The 11503-nt window shown below is 46.7% G+C and overlaps 1 pseudogene; it reads left to right on the top strand.

The window, feature by feature from the left end:
• Window positions 1–10064: 10064 nt before the first annotated feature.
• LOC125541141 overlaps window positions 10065–11503 on the top strand; it is a 31312-nt pseudogene continuing 29873 nt past the window's right edge.

The raw sequence follows: 11503 nt of genomic DNA, 5'->3' as shown, positions 1-11503 counted from the left end.
CCTAAAAATGTACGAAGATATTGAAGTCAATGGTGGTATATGAAGATATTCACATTGAAGACTATGACAAGAGAAGACACCACGTGAAGCCTATGGAACTCGAAGACTTAGATCTTTCATAGTTCTCTTTCATTTGTGTTGAGTCATAGGAACCACCGTACTGTTAAGTGGGGTCCAAGAGAACCAGTCAGAACGACTGAAGTGATGCCTAAACAAAAAACCTATGTCTTCGAGTGAAGACTATGAGAGCAAATCTTGTCCAGAGTCGGACAAGTCAGCTTTGCTTGTAGCCCAAGTAAAGTTGTCGTGTGGGTTTGAAATCTGACCGTTGAAACACGTGTCAGTTCCTTAATGACCCAGAGGGTCATTTTGGACAAATCAGGTCGGGTTGCCAAGTGACTATAAATAGTCCACCCCCTACAACCATAAACGGTGGGCTGCTCAGATTCAGTGCACGGCTTTTGTCGTTTGAGAGCAACCCACCTCGAAGCCTTTGAGAGAGAATACCTTGCAAGGATAAAGCCCTAACCATCCAGAGCCAGAGAGAATTGGGCATCACTTAAGTCTTCTTTGTCTGAGTGATCTGAAGACTTATTACACTTGAGGACTGTGCATCCTCCAGCCGGTTAGGCGTCGCGTTCTGAGCATCCAAGAGACATTGTGGATTGCCGGTGAACGAAGTCTGTGAAGGTTTGGGAGTCTACCTTGAAGACTTACCAGAGGATTGGGCGAGGTCTGTGTGACCTTAGCTCAAGGAGAATACGGTGAGGACTGGGTGTTCTGAGCTACCTGTTCAGGACTGGGTGTCCGGGACTGTGTGTCCTAAGGTTTAAATACCTAGCCGCTCCAACCAGACGTACAGTTGTCACAGCAACTGGAACTGGTCCAACAAATCATTGTCTTCAACGAGTCACTGGTTTCATCTTCACTTCCTTTTACTTACTGTTACTCATTGTGAAGTCATTGCATGTTTGCTCTATCTTTTGTCTTCACAACGTGAATGTATGATCTGTTTGGCTTCATAATATCTTCCTACCTGGTCCTTATTACACTGCAGCTATTTGTCACCGTGCTTTCACTCTATTGAATACTTGACCATGGCTTGCCTAGTGTAGTCTACCTTCCGCTGCATAGTAATAGGCATATCTCTACTGTTTGTCTTCATAACTTCCACGTTTTGAAGACTTTCATAAAAATCGCCTATTCACCCCCCCTCTAGTCGATATAACGCACTTTCAAAGACCATAATTAAATTGTTGAAGTGGCTCTTATATGCATTATTGTTGATTTAACCAAGAGCCCATATTGCCTTGTCTTCTCCTGTTTATTGAATGCTCGCAGATTCCAGCTTAGTCCAATGCACGTACACTCTTATTATTATTCACACCATTCGGTCGTGTAAGTGAAAGGCAATTATGATGATATATGATGGACTGACTGAGATGAGAAAAGCTGTTATGAACTCGACCTCTTTTGTTTTTGTAAATATGATGAGCCCCTCGTTCTTGATTCAGCTTATTATGAATAAACATGTTTGCAATGACAATTAGAGATCGTAGTTGCTTGTGCCGTGCTTGATTAGCTATGAGTTATAATGATTTACCTTGTGTGCCAACATGCTATTGCGATGATTATGATGTGGTATGATGGGGTGGTATCCTCCTTTGAATGATTTAAGTGATTTGACTTGGCACATGTTCATGCATGTAGTTGAAACAAAATCAACATAGCCTTCACAATATTTATATTCATGGTGGATTATATCCTACTCATGCTTGCATCCAATATTTATTAATTTTAATGCATGTACATGGCTCTTGTCGCTCTCTAGTTGGTCGCTTCCCAGTCTTTTGCTGGCCTTCACTTGTACTAAGCGGGAATACTCTAGCCGATGTGCCAGGTGTCCTCTAGTTATTCGCTGTTGTTGCCATGTCTCTGCTTGCGTGTCATGCATTGCATATCATGTCATCATGTGCATTTCATTTGTATACGTGTTCGTCTCATGCATCCGAGCTTTTTCCCCGTTGTCCGTTTTGCAATCCTGCGCTTCGTTCTCCTCCGGTGGTCAATTATACCTTTCTTTCATGTGTGGGGATTAAACATTTCCGGATTGGACTGAGACTTGTCATGCGTCCTTGGTTTACTACCGGTAGACCGCCTGTCAAGTTTCGTATCATTTGGACTTCGTTTGATACTCCAACGGTTAACCGAGGGACCGAAAAGGCCTCGTGTGTGTTGCAGCCCAACACCCTTCCAATTTGGCCTAAAACCCACCTAAGCCTTCTCCATCATCTAGAGCATTCGATCACGATCGCGTGGCTGAAAACCACACCTCATTTGGACTCTCCTAACCCCTCCTATGTCTATTTAAAGATCCCCTCCGTTTTCTTCTTCTTCTTCCCCCCGAAACCCTAACCTTCGTCCACCTCGCACCGCCGGACAAATTCGTCCGGCCGGACATGTCCGCCGTCGCCGCCACCTCACTCCGGCCTATCGGAGCTCGCCACGTCACCCCGCCGCCGCTCCAGGCCAACCCCCGCGCGCCACCTGGCCTCCTCCTCTCTCCTCCGCCGCCACGGGCCCGCGTGGCCCAGATCTGGCCCGCGGGGCCCGGATCCGCCGCCGCCCGGCCTTCGCCACCACCCGCCTGCGTCCTCAGCACCCGCGGGCGCCCGCCTCCGCCGCTGCCAGGCGACGTCGCCGCGCCGCCCTGGCTCCGGTCGCCGGACCTCGCCGCGCCCGAGGCGCTCGCCCCCGGAATCCGCGCTCCGCCGCCACTGTCCGCCGGCGCGATCCGCGCCGCCCCGAACCTCGCCGGCCCCCGGATGCGCCGCCCCGCTCCTCTCCGGCCATCTTCTTCCTCTCCGGCCGCCGTCCCCGCCGTCTCCGGCGAGATCCGCCGTCCTCGTCATCCGCGCCAACCGGGATCAGATCCACCCGCTCGCTCAACCAAACGGCGTCCTCCGTCCCGGATCCGCGCCGTCCCGCACCACCTCGTCCCGTGTTGACTTCTTCCGCGGGGTAAATTTCCTCTAAGTCCTGAGATTTCAGATTCATGTGCCCATCTTCATCGCATCGTAACTTTGCATCCATGGCTCCGATTCATGCATATAGCATATCAAAATGTTCATCTCAGAGAGTACATCATTTCATTCCATTGCATCATTTTCATTTGAGTTCATCTTGATGCCCGAAATGCTGTTAGAAGAGTGCTACTTGAGATAATTGTCAGATCTGCTACTCCATTTAGAGTTTTGTCATTTTTTGCCATGATTTTTGTGTGCATGTTATGCCCTGATGCTCTACATATGTTTTGTTAAGGGTTTTGTCATCTTTTCAGAGGTGCAATCCATGTATTTTTGTGATGTGTGTGGTGACTAGTGCAAGCTTGCAAAGTGAGGCACTTGGTAATTCTGATTTCAGGGACTTGGCATTTCCACTAAGTCCTTGAGCTGTTTATCTCATGTTGCCATATGTTCATGTTGTTTCTGAGAGATCCGTGCCTCTTTTGAGGATGATCAGTAAGGATGTTTCATTAATCTTGTAGTGCTCTATCCATCCATGTCTTTGTTTGCAATTATGGAGAACCCTAGCTTGAGTCAATCAAGCTCTACCTTTGCTACTTTGTGAATCTGGGCAGATTGTCAACTTGTTTGCAATTTTGCCGATGATGTTGTAGTTGATCCGTGCATGCTATGCCATTGTTCTTGCCATGTCTAGCTTGCATTTTGTGTGTTCTTGATAGATGTATGCTTAGCTTTTCATGACTTGCTCCGTAGTGAGTGCATCGAGCTCGTAAACATGCCTACTTGAGATCTGATCCCTTTTGGCTCAAGGTCACTAAGGGACTTTTGTTAAGATTTTTGAGTAGCTCCATGCCATGTTTTACTTTGCCATGTTCAGGTCCTGTAGCATGTAGTTTTGTTGCTCCGAAGAGTGCTACTTGGTCTGAAATTCCAGACAAGTGTTAATTTCACTAAGTCTGAGATCTGTTTACCATATGCATTTTTGCCATGCTTGTTTGAACCTGTTAATGGATGAATTGGCCGTAGCTCAGTGCTAGATTTTTGTTAAGCATCTTGTATGCATCCCTGCCATGTATTTTGTTGTCATGTTTGTGGGCTGTAGCATGTTCATCTCATTGCATTTAGATGGCTACTTGCTGTAAATCGCAGACCGTGGTCATATTTGAATCGCTTGCCATTTCCAAACCGTAACTCCGATTCCGGCGTTCTTTATATCGTTTTCAAGCGATTTCATCTCACCTTTCCAGTGGCACACTTGGATTTCCAAGTTGAGGCCAGGTTCATGCATTCCTTGTCCAATCATACATATGCATCGCATACCGCATCCCGCATATCATACCATGTTCATGTGTTGGTTGTTTACTATGTTGTGTGCTTCTTTCCGGTGTTTGCTTCTTCGGGTTGGTTCTGGTAACGTCGCGTTTGTGAGGACCTGTTCGTCTACGTCCGTTTGTCTACTTCATGGACTCGTTCTTCTTCCTTGTGGGATTTCAGGCAAGATGATCATACCCTCGAAATTACTTCTATCTTTGCTTGCTTAGATGCTCGCTCTTTTGCTTGCCTATGCTGCGATACCTACCACTTGCTTATCATGCCTCCTATATTGTTAAACCAAGCTTCTAACCCACCTTGTCCTAGCAAACCGTTGTTTGGCTATGTTACCGCTTTGCTCAGCCCCTCTTATAGCGTTGTTAGTTGCAGGTGAAGATTGTAGTTCGTTCCTTGTTGGAACCTGGAGTTGTTGTTCCTTGTTGGAACATGTTTACTTGTTGGGATATCACATTATATCTTATTTAATTAATGCATCTATATACTTGGTAAAGGGTGGAAGGCTCGTCCTTATGCCTGGTGTTTTGTTCCACTCTTGCCGCCCTAGTTTCCGTCATATCGGTGTTATGTTCCCGGATTTTGCGTTCCTTACGCGGTTGGGCTATTATGGGAACCCCTTGACAGTTCGCCTTAAGTAAAGCTCTTCCAGCAATGCCCAACATTGGTTTTACCATTCGCCACCCAGCCTTTTCTTTTCCCTTGGGGTCGCGCGCCCAAGGGTCATCATTATTTTACCCCCCCGGGCCAGTGCTCCTCTGAGTGTTGGTCCAACCTGTCAGCTGCCGGTGACCACCAGGGGCAACTCTGGGCTGGCCTACCCGTACCTAGGACAATCTGAGTGTGCCCTGAGAAAGAGATATGTGCAGCTCCTATCAGGATTTGTCGGCACATTCGGGCGGTGTTGCTGGTTTAGTTTTACCCTGTCGAAATGTCTTGTAGAACCGGGATACCGAGTCTGATCGAAATGTCTCGGGAGGAGGTCTATTCCTTCGTTGACCGTGAGAGCTTGTGATGGGCTAAGTTGGGACACCCCTGCAGGGATTTGAACTTTCGAAAGCCGTGCCCACGGTTATGGGCAGATGGGAATTTGTTAATGTCCGGTTGTAGATAACTTGAATCTTAACTTAATTAAAATGAGTCAACTGCGTGTGTAACCGTGATGGTCTCTTTCCGGCGGAGTCCGGGAAGTGAACACGGTTGTTGGAGTTATGCTTGACGTAGGTTGTTTTAGGATCACTTCTTGATCATACTTTTATCGACCGTGCTTTGCCTTCTCTTCTCGCTCTCATTTGCGTATGTTAGCCACCATATATGCTAGTCGCTTGCTGCAGCTCCACCTCATACCTTTACCTTACCCATAAGCTTAAATAGTCTTGATCGCGAGGGTGTGAGATTGCTGAGTCCCCGTGGCTCACAGATACTTCCAAAACCAGCTTGTAGGTGCCGATGAGTCCGTGCAGATGACGCAACCAAGCTTAGGAGGGGCTCGATGAAGATCTTGTCCTTTGTGTTGTTTTGTTCTAGTTGATCAGTAGTGGAGCCCAGTTGGGGTCGATCGGGGACCTTGTCGCATTTGGGGTTCTTCTTTTATTTTGGTTCCGTAGCCGGACGATGAGTGTATTTGGATGATGTAATGCTTTATTCATGTATTGTGTGAAGTGGCGATTATAAGCCAACTATGTATCTATTTCCCTTATGTATTACATGGGTTGTGTGAAGATTACCTCATTTGCGACATTGCTTTCAATGCGGTTCTGCCTCTAAGTCGTGCTTCGACACGTGGGAGATATAGCTGCATCGAGGGCGTTACAAAATGGCTGGTCACCGGGATGCCCAGTCCCATGCTTTATGCAAACTAAATCAAAATTAATTGCAAACAAAACTCCCCCTGGGACCTGATATATGTTGGAGACACTCGTTGTTTCGAGCAAGTCATGGATTGATGCTTGTTGGTGGAGGGGGAGTATAAACTTTACCATTCTGTTTGGGAACCGCCTATAATGTGTTTAGCATGGAAGATATCGCCATCTCTTAGTTTCTACGTTGACAATGAAAGTATACCGCTCAAAATACAATTTATCTCTATCGCAAAACCGAGCTCTGGCACCTCTACAAATCCCTGCTTCCCTCTGCGAAGGGCCTATCCATTTACTTTTATGTTGAGTCACCACCCTCCTATTAAAAAGCACTAGCTGGAGAGCACAGCTGTCATTTGCATTCATCACTATTACTTTATATTGGGTATGACTATGATTGGATCTCTTTTACCATGAATTACAATGTCTAATCAGTCCTTGATCTTTTAAGGTGCTCTGCATTTATGTTTTGCGGTCTCAGAAAGGGCTAGCGAGATACCATCTTGTTATATCATATTATGATTGTTTTGAGAAAGTGTTGTCATCCGAGATTTATTATTATGGCTTGCTAGTTGATTATGCTATTGATATGAGTAATTATGAGACCTGAGAATTATTGCAAATGTGGTTAGTTATGATCTCTATTGAAAACTTGAATACTGGCTTGACATAGTTACAACAACAGGAGCAAACAGAGTTTGTAAAAATTTTTTTTCTTTCTTTCAGTTTGTCAACTGAATTGCTTGAGGACAAGCAAGGGTTTAAGCTTGGGGGAGTTGATACGTCTCCGTCGTATCTACTTTCCAAACACGTTTGCCCTTGTTTTGGACTCTAACTTGTATGATTTGAATGGAACTAACCCGGACTGACGCTGTTTTCAGCAGAATTGCCATGGTGTTGTTTTATGTGCAGAAAACAAATATTCTCGAAATGACCTGAAACTCCATGGAACATCTTAGAAAAAATAATAAAAAATCCTCGCCAAAGATGAAGACCAGGGGGCCCACACCCTGTCCATGAGGGTGGGGGCGCGCCCCCCTACCTCGTGGGCCCCCTGGATGCCCTCCGACGCCAACTCCAACTCTATATATTTGCTTTCGGAGAGAAAAAAATCAGAGAGAAGAAATCATCACGTTTTACGATACGGAGCCGCCGCCAAGCCCTAAAACCTCTCGGGAGGGCTGATCTGGAGTCCGTTCGGGGCTCCGGAGAGGGGGATTCGTCGCCGTCGTCATCATCAACCATCCTCCATCACCAATTTCATGATGCTGATCGCCGTGCGTGAGTAATTCCATCGTAGGCTTGTTGGACGGTGATGGGTTGGATGAGATTTATCATGTAATCGAGTTAGTTTTGTTAGGGTTTGATCCCTAGTATCCACTATGTTCTGAGATTGATGTTGCTATGACTTTGCTATGCTTAATGCTTGTCACTAGGGCCCGAGTGCCATGATTTCAGATCTGAACCTATTATGTTTTCATGAATATATGTGAGTTCTTGATCCTATCTTGCAAGTCTATAGTCACCTACTATGTGTTATGATCCGGCAACCCCGAAATGACAATAATCGGGACCACTCCCGGTGATGACCTTAGTTTGAGGAGTTCATGTATTCACTATGTGCTAATGCTTTGTTCTGGTTCTCTATTAAAAGGAGGCCTTAATATCCCTTAGTTTCCGATAGGACCCCGCTGCCACTGGAGGGTAAGACAAAAGATGTCATGCAAGTTCTTTTCCATAAGCACGTATGACTATATACGGAATACATGCCTACATTACATTGATGGATTGGAGCTAGTTCTGTGTCACCCTATGTTATGACTGTTACATGATGAACCGCATCCGGCATAATTATCCATCACTGATCTGGTGCCTACAAGTTTTCCATATACTGGTTTACGCTTATTTACTTTCCCGCTGCTACTGTTACAATCACTACAAAATACCAAAAACATTATTTTTGCTGTCTTTACTTTTGTTGCCGCTACCACCACTATCATATTACTTTGCTACTAAACACTTTGCTGCAGATACTAAGTTTCCAGGTGTGGTTAAATTGACAACTCAGCTGCTAATACTTGAGAATATTCTTTGGCTCCCCTTGTGCCGAATCAATAAATTTGGGTTGAATACTCTACCCTCGAAGGCTGTTGGGATCCCCTATACTTGTGGGTTATCAAGCGGCTAGGTATTCAAACTTGAGGACACACAGTCCCGGACACACAGTCCTCACCGTATTCTCCTTGAGCTAAGGTCACACAGACCTCGCCCAATCACTTGTGGTAAGTCTTCAGGTGACTTCCAAACCTTCACAGACTTGGTCACTCGGCAATCCGCAATTCCTCTTGGATGCTCTAGACCATGACGCCTAACCGTCTGGAAGAAGCACAGTCTTCAAAGGTAACAAGCGTCAGATCCACGCAGGATCAATCTCTTCAGTGATGCTCAATCACTTTGGGTTTGTAGGTGTTTGGGTTTGGGTTTTCCTCACTCGATGATTTTCGCTCAAAGTCCTCGGAGGATGGGATGCTCTCAAATGACAAGTGTCAGTTTCTCTCAGAGCAGCCAACCAGCTAGTGGTTACAGGGGGCGGCTAGTTATAGCTAGGGAGCAGCCCGACATGATAAGACATAAATGCCCTTCAATGATATGACCGTTAGGTGGGTAGAAATTTTGGGACAGCTCGCGCGCAGCACAACAACGGTCGGATATTTGAGGCTCAAATTCCTCAGGGCTATCATGTTCCTCACTGTGTAGGCAATCCGCACTGGCGAATTCCTAACTCCTTAGTCAGAACAAATTCCTCAGAGACCAGAAGAACTTTGTCTCTGTCACTGAAGAATATGACTGAATTGTATGAGATTTCCAATGGCTTCACTCGAAGGGATTGGTAGGTGTAGGATTTTGAGTTGAGCATCACTTGAAATTTTTTCCTTAGTATTTTCTCGACCCCCTTTAACAGTACGGTGTTTCCTATGACTCAAGAAAGAGAAAATGAAACTACGAAAACAAAAGTCTTCACGCTTCATGTTCCTCGAATGAATACCAAGTCTTTAAGGTTACACCAATTTCTTCACTTTCAAAGTCTTCAGAATTACAAAGTCTTCAGTCGAAGAACTTCATTTTTAGGGGTCGACTTTCTCTATACATATCAAACTCCTTATAGATTTATAGACCTGTGTACACTCATAAACACATTAGTTCCTTAACCTATAAGTCTTCAATACACCAAAATCACTAAGGAGCACTAGATGCACTTACATAGTGTCGGTCTATAGGACTCTACTGTTGCCGATTTGTCGGTTTGTATTTCATGATTTTTGTCAGACTTTTAATTTTGGCTGTGTGCATCTTAATTATGTAGAGGCCGGGTGTTACTCATATTGCTTTGTATCCACTTAATGCTACATTTTAAGGTAATAAAATCGCCCTTTATCAAGAAAAAAAACATTCATAACCCGTATAGTTCAGCGTTTCTCGTCTCAATTAGGTGACGCCGCCTTCAGCAACCAGCAAGAGGTCCAAATAGAATGTACATCTCATGCCATCGGTGAGCTCATCAACTCTTCACATAAAATGCATGGTAGTTAATACATACGCAGAAAAAATATTAAAGAAAAATATAGTACATATCTACCCGGGGCTGATTAATACTGAACCCTTTTTTGGTCAAATAATAACAATAGTAATAATCCTCACTCCCGTACCTACCTACTCAGCTGCGCTGCCTACTTAACCCGTCAGCTCCCTCCATTCCCTCACTTCCTCTCCAGCTAGAGCTCCTCCCCATCACAAGTCCTTCGAGAATCTAGCTAGCTAGCTAGCTTGCTTTAGCACTTCTCTCCATATCTCGATGGAGTGCGAGAACGGGCACGTCGCCGCCAACTTGTGCGTGGCGCAGCCAGCGCGGGCTGACCCACTGAACTAGGGGAAGGCGCCGGCGGAGCTCTCGGGGAGCCATTTAGATGCGGTTAAGCGCATGGTTGAGGAGTACCGTAGGCCTGTGGTGACGATGGAGGGCGCCAGCCTGACCATCGCCATGGTCGCTGCGGTGGCTGCCGGCGCCGTTACCAGGGTGGAGCTCGACGACTCCACCGGCGGCCGCGTCAAGGAGAGCAGCGACTGGGTCATGGACAGCATGACAAACGGCACCAACAGCTACTACGGTGACACCACCTCTCACCGGACGACCAAGGAGGTCAGCGCTCTCCAGAGGGAGCTCGTCAGGTACAAACTAACCCAGAAAAGACGAACTATATTTCACTTCTTCATCGTCTCTGTTTGTGAGTTATGGAAGCCTTATTTTTTTTTCTAAAATTGTGCATGTATTTCTTGCTGTTAAGATGCTTTAATGCGGGAGCCTTCGGCACCGGCAAAGACGGCCATGTTTTGCCTGCTGCGGCGACGAGAGCGGCGATGCTCGTCCGTGCCAATACCTTGCTCCAGGGATATTCTGGCGTGCGCTTCCAGATCCTCGAGACAATCATCACATTTCGTCTCAACACCAACGTGACACCATGCATGCCTACCTCTCCGGGGCACCCTCACCGTGTCCAGTGACCTCGTCCCGCTTTCCTATATTGCGGGCCTGGTAACCGGCCGCCCAAACTGCATGGCCACAACTCCGGATGGCACCAAGGTTAATGCCGCGGAGGCATTCAAGATCGCCGGCATCCAACATGGCTTCTTCGAGCTGCAGCCCAAGGAAGGCCTTGCAATGATGAACAACACGGCGGTGGGCTCAGGGCTTGCGTCCATGGTGCTTTTCGAGGCTAACATCTTTGGTCTCCTTGTTGAGGTCCTGTCAGCCGTCTTCTGTGAGGTCATGAACGGCAAGCCGGAGTACACCGATCACTTGACCCACAAGCTGAAGCACCAACCCAGACAAATCGAGGCCGCCGCCATCATGGAGCACATTCTTGAAGGGAGCTCCTACATGATGCTCAAGAAGAAGCTCGACGAGCTTGACACACCAATGAAGCCGAAGCAAGATAGATATGCACTCCGCACGTGGCCGCAGTGGCTTGGCCCTCAGATTGAGGTCATCCGTTTGGCCACCAAGTCGATTGAGCGGGAGATCAACTCTGTCAACAACAACCCACTCATTGACATCTCCCGTGGCAAGGCTATCCATGGTGGAAACTTCTAGGGCACACCCATTGGTGTGTTCATGGACAACACCAGGCTTGCCATTGCTGCTATAGGCAAGCTCATGTTTGCACAGTTCTCAGAGCTAGTGAACGACTTCTACAACAATGGTTTGCCTTCCAACCTCTCCGGCGGGCATAACCT

The sequence above is a fragment of the Triticum urartu genome, chromosome 2 (genome assembly GCF_003073215.2).
Source record: "Triticum urartu cultivar G1812 chromosome 2, Tu2.1, whole genome shotgun sequence".
Classification (NCBI taxonomy): Eukaryota; Viridiplantae; Streptophyta; class Magnoliopsida; order Poales; family Poaceae; genus Triticum; species Triticum urartu.
Note: the sequence above shows the minus strand (reverse complement) of the source record. Positions and strands in the feature narration are given on the sequence as shown.